The 12,050-nt window shown below is 39.8% G+C and overlaps 1 long non-coding RNA gene across 1 annotated transcript; it reads right to left on the bottom strand.

Moving 5' to 3' along the window:
* Positions 1-1,589: 1,589 nt before the first annotated feature.
* Positions 1,590-7,897, bottom strand: LOC122837399. The gene is made up of 3 exons (XR_006371771.1): positions 7,785-7,897; positions 6,232-6,448; positions 1,590-1,889 (listed from the first exon to the last, which is right to left on the bottom strand). It is a non-coding gene; the product is annotated as an uncharacterized LOC122837399 (long non-coding RNA).
* Positions 7,898-12,050: the final 4,153 nt, after the last annotated feature.

Below are 12,050 nucleotides of genomic sequence, written 5' to 3'. Positions count from 1 at the left end.
TCTCCTGCTCCTCTTCCTGTCTCGCTCCTCTCATTGTCACCACAACCTTCCTCCCCATCTCGCTCTCCATTCCTTTCCTCCCCGAGGCCTCCTCTTCTTCAATAGATAAGCAGCGGATCTTTCCTTTATCACTTCACTCTCCATCTCCATCCTTTTTCTTCTTCCTTTTTATTTCATTTTTTTTTCACTTTCTGTGTTGTGCTTAATCCCAGCCTTGCGGTGGATGCATGTCAGAGATGTAATTCTATTGTTGAACATGCTCTTCTGAGCACACCCCCCATCCCACCCCAGACTCAGTCACTCCCAGGGCCACATGCATATTCATCAGCTACCGAAAACAAAAGACAGATCACACTGTTTGTCGTGTTCCACAACCGCGGCTTTTCAGTTCTCTCCCTTCTCGGCTGCTTTTAGCAGATTAGTCATGTTAAACATATCTCAGACGAGCAAATGCCAAGAGCTAACTGACAGCCGTTCAATCAGAGAAACAACACAAGTTCCTCATGCTTCTGTCTGAGAAGATGCGGGGAAGTTTAGAAAGAGTTTGGAGCATGCTGATTGTTAAAGGGCAATAAAGCAACAAATCCATCATAGTAGGAGAGTGAATTGGTTTTGCAAAGGGACAGACTCCTGCAGGCCACGGGGAGACATGCATCAATGATGATACTTGGGCTGATTTTAGTGGTAAAATGTTAAGTATTATTTGCAGGGTAAACAATTACAAGCGGTTTAGCTGTAAGTTGAACAAAATAAAATTTTCTTCTCTAACAAGAAGCTGCATTGAAGCAAATATAAAAAAAGTCAACAATAAGCCAGTTGTTGGCTCCATTTGCTGCGTTCGTCTGATGTTGGAGCTTTGATCCAAGAATGGCACCCTGCACTTTCCCTTCTTCCAGAGAATGAACACAGGCACAATTTTCTAATTGATAAGCTCAACGTCAAATATAACTACTAGTGCATGCTAGAGAACATGTAGAGTATTTGTAGAGGAACATCTATTGATGTTTTGAACTTTTTCACAATTTTATTACAACAATAAACTTCTTCACTGTAACTCTAGAGAAGATACAGAAATCTAAACCTCAGATGAATAAATCTGTGGAATCCGTTGACACATTGTTGAATTACAGCTGGTAGAAACTGCAAAAGTAGAACTACCAGAACGACAACTGCAGATAAACAACCAGAGCTACAATTAAAGGGAATAAATCCATCCAAATGTTTAATTCCAGTCAAATTTCCAACTGGCATCCAATTGAGAATTTGAAGCTTTCTCTATCCAGAATGACTGAATTTGAATTATTTTTGGAAAGAAGAATAGGGAAAAGCATTTTATTCTCCAGATGTGCTGATGGTGACACACCCTCAAAGAACCTGCAGATCTAATTGCAGCGAAAAGTCACTCAACTAAGTATGGGCTCAAGGGGAATGAATTTAAATGCACTCAACACTTTTAAAAGCACGTATTATTTTTCCTTAACATCACGTTTATGCACTGCTTTATGTTCATCTGAAGCACATTGAAGTTTGTGTTTCTGATCAAATTTGAGAAATTTCAAGGGGTTCGAACCCCTTGAACCTTCACCGTCTTCAGATCACCCCTTGAAGACGGTGTGCTATAAAATCTGAAAAGTATAGCTCTGGGTTGTTTATTAGTACGTCCTGCAGCGTTTGAGAGGGTTCCTCATCATGCTACATCAGCAGAGCTTTGTGTGATGTCCAGGATGTGCCAGTGCACGACTGCGGGTCCCAGGCTCCAGGGCCAGACAGACGTAAACACAGCCTGACCACACTCTGAGGCGAAGAGCCAGCCTGTCCTCACCTTGCTCATAAACAGCCGAGGAGGCCACGCTGTGGGCCAGAGGAGGCACAGAGAGCGCTGAACTTTTCTGGAGGCAGAAGAGAATGGAAAGGAAGGGCAGGGGTGGAGCAGGGAAGAGGAAAGGGAAGGATTTCATGCTTGTTAGAGAAGCCAACATTTCTACGTTAACTTGTTTTAACATGTATATTTTCTATTGTTCTTATTATTTGCTCTTCCTAATTGCTGTTCATGCCACCAGGAGTGTGTGCATTCGTGTGGATATGCTCAGATATGTTTTCCAACACCCCGTTGTGACAGCAGCACTGGGCTCCTCAGCGCCTGTTTGATTTATGTGTCAGGACAAATATGGGTCAAAATGAAACATCCAACACGGTGGCTTCTTCTCGCTTGTTCTTCTTTTTCATTCTCTTTGCGCTTTCTTCTTTTCAAAGCTCGGCTCAGCGGGACCGTGTGTCTCTGCTGCGGCACAGCCAGGTTGTGTATGTGTGTGCAGCTTCGTGTGATGAGACGTGACAATCGCCTTCATCTTCTCCTCAGACGCAGCTTTCCACAACGCTCCGCCACTCGCTCTGTGTTGCGCGCTTTTCATCTTTCCTCCACCCGTTCCTTCCTTCGTTTTCCTCCTTCTTTTCTTCCTTCTCCTCCTCTACTTCTTGCTCTCACAGGTGGAAGAAAGGCAAATGGGAGAATGAAAGGGACAAGATTCTAATTAGACGAGGAACCTTAGACAAAAGCAGGGGGATAATGAAGGGAAGCAACGATAACACATGTAAAACACAAATCCTTAATCTTAGAGAGCGTTTGGGAGGGGGATCTCTCATTTTTCCCCTTACAGTGAAGCAAAGTAGGGGTGCTGTGTGCCTGGGAACAGGAGGGGTTGGGATGTGATTATGAGCACAAAGCTGACAGACAGATTGACATATGAGGGTGTGTGTGGATCTATCCCCACGGGGCCCTCAACTCTTTCTGTTCACAGAGACCAACCTAAAAAGCCACAATTGTGTTAAAACAAGCAGCCTGCTACACTTTTATTTACATTGTTCACACTTTTGGTGATGAGCGCAATGAAGTACCAATTTGCAGAGGTATAATATCCTGAGCTTTTTTACACTTCGCCATGTTACAACAACTAATATTAAACAGGGAAAGATTGGAATGGAAGGAAAACAGAAGCAGATTCTAACTTTTGCCATGAAATATGAAAAAAAAGATGTTTTTTTTGCATTTGTATTCAGCCCAAATGAAATCCAGTGTAACTAACTGGCACAATTACAGACTGATTGACTAACGAATGTCCAAGAGCACTGGAAGAGCTGTAGATATCCACAGCTCAGGTGGAAGAATCAGTTAACATGATACTAATGCAGGACACGCAGGACAATCCTGGTAGAACCAGCACGACGCTGACAAAGATTAAAGACTTTGACAGAGCTTCATCTTCCAGAAAGCAAAATCAGTTTAAAAATACAACCAGAGGTACAATAAAAACAATCAAACATTTCCATGCATTAGTTTTGCCTTGTCAAGTCCAGATAAAAAAGCCAATTGAGAATTTGTGGTAAGATCTGAAGGTTGATGTTCACTCTGTCCAATTAAGAAACATAAAGTTTCTTAATTGCGTTTAGCTCAACTTAAAAGAGTTTAGCTATTTTGCAATGGTGAATGGAGGGAAAATTCATTATCTTCATGAGTAAAAACTAAAATACCTGTAGCTATCATTTGAAATTGCTGCTGAATACAAATCCAAACCACAATTGTTTTCCTTTTTATGTTTGTACAAGTTTTGTTGCTATGGGCTTCTCTGTGTGATTCCACTAGATAAATTCCCAGTGAAATACCTCGGTGCTTGTGGTTGTGATACTACATCGTGAAAGCATTTAGAGAAATACTGATGCATTGTACGTAGGTAAGTATGTCCAACACCTGTGAACAAAGTTCATATACAAGTTGAGCTGCACTGCTTGACTGAAAGTCAGGCTGTGAAAAAGGAAGCAAAGAAGAAACAATAAGGACAGAGTATATTTGAACTGCTTGGCCATGAGGAACGGCTGACTGCCTCTCCCCATCCATCCGTCCAGTTCTCCTCGCTCTGCACGTGGATTCAGTCTGTTTACTTATTTGTCTCACCCCTGAGCTTTTCTGACATGCTACTGCCCCTCCTGGGTCTTCGGGTGATGTGATGGAGCTTGGGGACTTCAGTTCTCTTGCTACTGCTGTGAAACTCGATTCAGATGATGAAACTGTGCGGCGGCTCACGGTGGGACACTGGTGTCTTTGCAGCTCACTTGGAGACTGAGGCAAAATCTCCCTGATGAAAGAGTCTGCAAATGTGCCTCTTTAGCCCTGGCCCCTACATCTTATCACAGAAAAGCCTCTGTTAGCTGCATCATGCGTCTACTTTTGAGTTTTCAAAGAAATGAGCCTTGCCTCTTATGATCTACACATAAAAATCTGGACTGTGACAACTTAGAAACTATATTTGTATGTTGCTGAAAGAAAAAAAAAATTCTTACACATTGACTCTTAAGGCATAGTTTGGAAATATTATCTTTTTTCTAAACCCCAGTGTTTGATTTGTTGTCCAGCACCTTCTGTGTTCCTTGACTACCCTGGGAAGATGTGTAAAAGAATATGAAAGAAGAACAAAATTTAATGGCTGTAGCAGAATCTCACGCGGAAGTTTTTAGAAAAATACCTTTGATTTGAAGAATTTATTAAGGGGCAGCAAAACCCCATAAGAAATAAAAAATTTTGTTCTTTTAAACCAATGGTCACACAATTGTTTGTACTACCACTTTTGTTTAAAATAAAGATCATTTGAGTATTTTAAAAAAAAATACATTGTTGCTTTAAGTTGTATTGAATTTTAAAGAACAAACTCATTCATAACTTTTTGTTTCCATTGCTTATAAGTATGATGTCACAGAAAGACCTGTTTATTTCAGTCACGGCCTACAAGCCTGGAAGAGGGTCTATGGTCATCTTGATCTCAGACACTTAGCGGATACCAGCTGTTTGGGAGGAATGCTAAAAACAACGCTTTCCACTCTTCTGCCACAAACATACATTTATTCAGCTTAACTCTACTGGTATAAATGAGTGCAGAAACACCTCATACACAGTGTTCAGTGCAGCGGTGGATTTGTGATGCTGTGGGCCTGCTTCTCTTATAAAAACATTGGTGATGTGTTGAAATGTAGGACAATTTTTATTTTTGAAATAAGAAAAAATTGGTGATCTTTGTTAAACAATTCTAAATATTTTTAAAAACCAATTCAGAGATTGTTCCATTGTGATATTCTGTGAAAAGATCCCCTTTGCTTTGCTCCCACATTATAAAATGTGAAGAATAAGTGTTGCCATATCAGAAAAACGAGGTTGCACAAAGTATTACTTTAAGAGAAAACAGATCAACAATTATGCATGTGGGGACTTTAATAAAAAATTATAATTTCTTGTCCCACTGATTAAATGTAATCAAATTTATCACATTTTTGGGTATTTTATTCAGAGAAACGTGACCTTAGAATAATAAGCTATTCATTTGTTTCCAGTTTTTTTATTCCAAACTTCTTTACCAGAGGTGTAGGTAAATTTGTAGCAAAATAGGTTTTATAAAAATATTCCTGGTGAGCATTTGCCAATAAATCTGCATGCATAAACTCATTTAGCGAGAGAGAACAACACCGCAGTCCTTGCAGCGAAATGTTGGAATCAAACGTGTTGAATGGTTGCTCAGGTTAGGAAAACTCCTCAGGCACACGTTGGATTATGTCTCAGGGCATGCAACACAAACGACATGTGCCAATTTTTATGTTCATTTCTTCTTCACAAATTTCGCTGCAAAGTTGGTCTCCTGTGCGTCACAGGGAGGCTGAAAATAACAGCGAGCGATAACCTGGCACAGCACATTTCCACAGATTCTTCCCCGAGGTGATGCAAGACTTTAGACAAATGTCTTGTTTGTTCGCCACTGAGTGGCCATCTTTCAAGGGGGTGGCATGCCAGCACGAGCGCACACAGACACACTGGAGCGGCTCATTTTTCTCCCTCATGAAGTAGGTAGCAAGAATATTACAAACCAAAATCAGAATGCATTGCCATCGGCCAGAGTTTGGACGAGTAAGAAGAGTAATCAAATTACTTTCAGATAGATAGATAGATAGATAGATAGATAGATAGATAGATAGATAGATAGATAGACAGACAGACAGACAGACAGACAGACAGACAGACAGACAGACAGACAGACAGACAGACAGACAGACAGACAGACAGACAGACAGACAGACAGACAGACAGATCATAAAAGTAGATTTTGCAGGTTTCTATGTGCATTAGTGTGAGAGTGACAGCAGAGAGACGAATCCCCCCATTAATAACAGCCACTAATCCCCTGATGTGATTACCTCTTCATCTCAGCCCCCCTTTCTCTCCACTGTCTCCCTCCATCCCACCACTCTTTCTCCCATTCAGCAGCGCCAGCTACTTGTCTTCCATGGCAGAGCTCAGCTGGCCCAATCCCCTGAACACATCCAAGACTTCCACTGTGTTCAGCTGCCAGGACGATGGAGCGCCTCCAATCTGACGCCTCTCCTTACCAGAACTTAGCCTCTGGGCAGGTATCTTTAAAAAAAATTTAAAAAAAAGTCAGTGGTGTTAGTGCAGAGAAAAGCAGCAAATTTAAGCAGATTAAGAGCCATGCCTCTGTTCAAAGCCCTGACACTTAATGCAGTCTGAATGAGAGGTGACGTGTGATATGAATCGTGCAAGATATGGTTTTGGATGTTCGAACGTTTATGGAAATATCTGCAAGCATTAAGGATTATGGGTGTGCAAAGGGAAGCAACAAGCCTGTCAGTATAGCTATTTCTGTCCTCAATAACTGGCTGCCAAATGGAATTTTTTTTTCAGCCTTTGATAAACTCGCTACATCAACCTAAAGTCTAGTGTGTTTCTATGGAAACTTAGACCTCCAAAAAGGTTCCGATTTGCCATTTAGCTCAAAATCTGCTCAGCAGTAACATATTATGATAAGACTGTACTATGTATTCGCTTTACATGTGCAGTCAGTTAGAAATAACACATGTAATTATACAGTTTAAATAGATCTTTGTTAACTATTCATGGATACGCGTTTATGTGGATATGAACGAAAAGGTTTAAAAGACGCCAAGGAAATATTTATGTGATATAATGGTTATTTGTCTATTTATATTTTTAGTGGGTTGTGTGTTTTTTTTAAATTTTATCTTCAGTTGCTTTAAACTCATTCTGTTAGATATTTTGATCAATTATTTTGATTGCAGTAAATCTAATGCCTTAAACTTTAAAAACTCCTGGGTTAAAAACAATACAATCTGAATTACTTTACTAACATCCTTAGGTGAAATATGAACTGGCCCTGGGGTTGATTTAGCAGAACAGGGTTGGGTCATGGATTTGACTCAGCAAAACGGGCTGGACTAAGATTATCTATCAACCATAATGTGGTCACCACCTTAGGTTTCTTTTCCTGTCGAAGCTTTTTTTTTAAATAGTCATGAAAAATCTTACATAACAACTAACAAGACACTATTGAAAACTAAGAAAGGATTCTTAATTTAAAATTAACACACACATATGCAAATCTGCAAAACTATGCAAATCTGAGCTTAACCTATTAGCTGAAAAGTGCTTCAAGTAACATTCTTGGTTTAGGCTGAAAATGCATCATCAGTCTTTAGTGGGTTACATATGCTACCTTTGTTGTGTTGTGGTTTGAGGCAATTTCATGACAACTGTGCAGCCCATTAGCTGTCAAATAAAATAATATGTACAAAGCCCCAGTTAGCATCACTCTCATGATTTAATGTTTGTCATAAATGGACCATCTTCCTTTAAGTGCACGTCTTACATGTGGCTTAATCCCCTGATCTTGACTCCTAAAACCTGAGTTTATGATGTCCTCAAAAATACCTACCAAATATTTGCTGAAATCTCCAGTATATTATGAAATGTTGATAGCATAGTTCTTTCACCACCTTGTTGATTGTGGGATGCCATAAGGGAGAGGCATCTGTCTTCCTGGTTGCATCAGCTGTAATAAAACTCTAGTTTATTTATATGTATTCATTTATATATATTCACTATATATATTAATTTATACAAGTTTTAGCAAAACTTGCACAGTAACTACTAAGCAAGTGTCAGAACCGTATGCTGAAAAGGTAGAATATTTAATGTTAAAGAGTGCATGGCGGTGAGCTACTACAACGGACAGAGGGATTAACAAGTTCATGTCATCAACTGGGGGAGGTTACTGGTTTCTCAGTCACAAGCTGGTTGCAAACCTGAGGCCAGCAGGTGTCAGTCTGTTATAGTATAATTAATTTAATTTCACATAATTATAGCGGTAGAAGCCATTTGTTTGTTAAAATGTTATGAAACATATTTGTTCTATTTGATGTTTGTTGTGAATGACGTATACTCACAAATGAACGAGGTAATTAGTCCAACGTTTAGAAACTACGGCGGCTGTAATGTGCCACAGCAAAGGTAAACAAAGGTAAAATAACCCGAACAGGTGATCAACTCAAAACCACTCGTACCTTTTTACTCTCTCTCTCTGTAGTTTAAGCACACTTGTTACCGTGGCAACCGCCTACGCCCCGCAAGACGAGCAAAGATTACGTTAAAAACAACATTCAGTCCGTTACGATATCAAGTTTCCAGACTTGATATTTATTTCTCGATTATTAATCAGCGCTTCCCTGAAAACAGCGATGGTTGATTGACTAGCTGTAGGTACTTGGTGCTAGAGTGGCTAACATGAGTAACAGTTTAGTCCAAAGCCAAATAAAATCTTTAGTGTATGTCAGATACAGTACACGTTGCATATTGATCTGTTTAGCTAACGTAAGACGGTGTAGCAGACAGGCTTCAAGGTGTAGAAGTTGTATCGGTACTGCCATTATGCTGTACTTAGCTAACGGGAAGCACGTGAGACGGCCACGCACGTGGCAGCCACGCTACTACGTAGAATGGGCATCAGCCAATGAAAAGCGGCCCCTGTAGTAAGGTCCATGGTAACTGATTATAGACCTGTTGCTTCCCGCCTATCTTAAGGTTGGTACCTCTAGTGTAATTAACTATTATTTTATTTTCAGCTAGTCATTTTTTAAAATTTAATTTACCTTTTGGTCTCACTTCCAGGATTTCAACACTGCCGTCTTTTCATTTCTGGCCGACATTAATGTTCCAGAACAAGATGAAAAGTTTCCTTTGAGCTGCTGCAGTTTGCAGGGGGTTCAGATAGAGACTTGAATCAATTAGTGGCCCTTTCATCAACAAATAGGCCATACTTCAGTTCCTTCCCCCCCCCTTTTTTTTCTTCCACCTCAACCTCTGGTGCTTTTCATTTCGGTCCTGTTCAATTCTATCATCTGCTCTCTTTCTCTTGACTTCATACGCCGCGTTGGAAAGGCCAACATCTGGCTGCTTCTTAAGTCCAGGCCCGTGCATCCGTTTCTGGGGTAACAGGGCCTGCAGATCAACCCCTGCTGTGGAGCTCAGCCTTTGGTGTATGTGGGGCTGATCTGAGCCTCCATTTCCTGACTCTTGGTGCCTTGATGTGGCCAGAACCACATTGCATGATTAATTACAGCTCTCCGTCCCTGCTGCCGGTACTGCCGTTATTGTAACCATGCTTTCCCTCCTCGGCCCTCAGTCTCTCACCTGCAGCATGAAGCCTTGAGCAGAAACTGCTGACGCAGTTCTGAAAAACTTACATAAGTTGTGCTGTGCTGTTACCCTAATGGATGTTTAGTCATAGACGTTAGAAGGAGGTGGATGTTCAAGTTGTGAATGAGGTGACAAAGCTGTTAGGGCAATGACATAGATTGCTAAGTGAGTGCAGGTCAGCAAAATCAGCTGTTTCCGTTTCTACTGTGTCAGCTCTCCTCGCTTTGTGTATTGACTCCTGATTTGTTTCGCTGTCTACATTTATGGCAAGAAGAGACCAATGGCTGCACTGGTGGAGGTGGAAGGGGGGTTAATTGGTTTTTGGCTGTGTGGCCAATCAAAGGGACCTCATCAAAGACATGCAGCGAATGCATCCCACAACCTTCCTTTCCTTTTTTCTTCCGTTTATATAAGTGCCACACAATGTAATCAGCATGACGGAAGCAGGAAGTGAGAGACGAATGAAGGAGAGGACAGAGAAGTCCTTGACCATCCAGGGAAGAACCAGGACAGGAAGAGGGACTGGTATTTGAGTAAACAAAGCCAGACTGAGTAGGCAAAAACTTTGAAAACGGAAGTGGACTGCAGAAATGACAGGACTATTGGGAGGGATGTGGTAGAACTATGTTTACAGACGTTGGTCACACAATTTACTGTAACTTTGGATTTTGCCAGCCCTGAGTTTGCTGATGGGCTACCACAGCTAACCAACAATCAAGCAATATTTACATCAGTGTAGAGCATTAGCCCTTTTTGTCAGGAAGTGTGGCACTTCAGATAAAGATAAAATACAAAGTATATATATTTAGAGGACGCAAATGCGCAAAAAAGGGAGTAAAGAAGTCATTAAGACTTCAATCACATGTATATATTTATAAATGCATTTTATTTCTGAGGCAAGTGACTTAAAATCATTGCTGTCCTGCTGTGATTCTCTGTTGGTGTGAGACACTCAAAGGCAGCTGCCTCAAAGCCCCACAGAGGTATCAGATCTCACCCTTTTCCTCATCTCCCTAATTAGGACAATTAAGAGATTTACAGGACAGATGGACTGAAATCCAGCTGGCTGCAGCGTGTGCCCCGGAGGACTCCGATGATGATGAGATGTTTGTGAATATTGGACAGAATTGCATCAATTAAATGGTGGGACTCTGGTGCCCTCTGGTGGACACACAAGGACGATGGGTTGTACTTTTTGGCTTATTGCACCGGTAATTGGGAGACGTGGAGGTGTGAGTTCACAGGACAGAAAGTTTGAAGATATATATATTTTTAATTGATAATACGTCATTTGATCATATTTGTTTGGCTTAACTGTGTAAATACCTCAACAGACCGTCTGACAGAATGCTGTGTATGATTTTGACTAATGTGTAAAGTTTATGAATAATTGCAAACAGCTTGCATAATAATTGCTCTCACGTGGTGTGCTGATTCAAGCTGGCTGGATTCATAGTAGAATCATTAAATTCATTGAAACTAAGGACCATCTAATCTATTATCTGAAGTAAAATTGGAAAAAAAAAAATCCTTTTAAATAATCAGTGAATTAAAAATCCCTAACAGGAAATATTTAATCTCTTTCATTTGACATATATGTTTGAATAAAAGTTTGTCAGCTTTTAACAAAAACTCAGTGTTTTCTATTCTGCCTCTTTCAAAATTATTTGTGTACCACAGTGGAGAGCCCAGGACTGTGCATAGAGATTATTATATAGACCTGATTAGGATTTTTACTCTGCATTTCACAAAAATAACAAACTGCGTTATTCTAAAATATACAGTAAGGACTACACTGTTGTGCATTTATTTCTCTATTTTGTTTTAAAGTGATATATGTCATGGGATCTTGGAAAAAGTATCAATTCACCTTGAATTTCATTTTTACGTTTTGCCAAATTAAAACCATAAATTCCTTTTCATTTTATTGATATTATATAGCCCAACACAAAGTAGTGCATAATTATGTAGTGGAAGATTAATTATTTTATTAGAAAAACTTTAGACAGACGTCTATCCAGCTACTCTTGTCATTTCACTTAAAAGCTATGTACAAATTTGTTTTGTCTACCAGAAAAATAATTCCCTATAAAATGCACCATTACAAACAAACATGGGCTTTTGTGTAACTAATTCAGTATCGTAATGGAAAGATTTGTGAAACACAATAGCATGATTTACTACAACATTTATAACTTTGGAGATATTTTATTCTGTCTGACTGAAGAGTCGTTAGCTCGACTCTCCAGATGACTTGAGAATAAACAAAGTATCAAAGAACAACCAAGTGCTTTAGACTCATTAATACAGTTCAAGAGTGAAGGATTGTTTTTTATTTTCTAAGGATTGTGGAAAAAAATAACTATCAATGCATCTCTGCAGTAGTAGGTATCAAATTAAATGAGTTACAGTTAACTAAACTGACTTTTTAAACCATACAGATATTTGAACTGTTAGTTTTGCAAAAAAAAAAACAACCCCAAAAAAACAATGGCCACAGCAAAAA

The sequence above is a fragment of the Gambusia affinis genome, linkage group LG09 (assembly GCF_019740435.1).
Source record: "Gambusia affinis linkage group LG09, SWU_Gaff_1.0, whole genome shotgun sequence".
Taxonomy (NCBI): domain Eukaryota; kingdom Metazoa; phylum Chordata; class Actinopteri; order Cyprinodontiformes; family Poeciliidae; genus Gambusia; species Gambusia affinis.
This window is presented reverse-complemented; position numbering and strand designations above follow the sequence as displayed.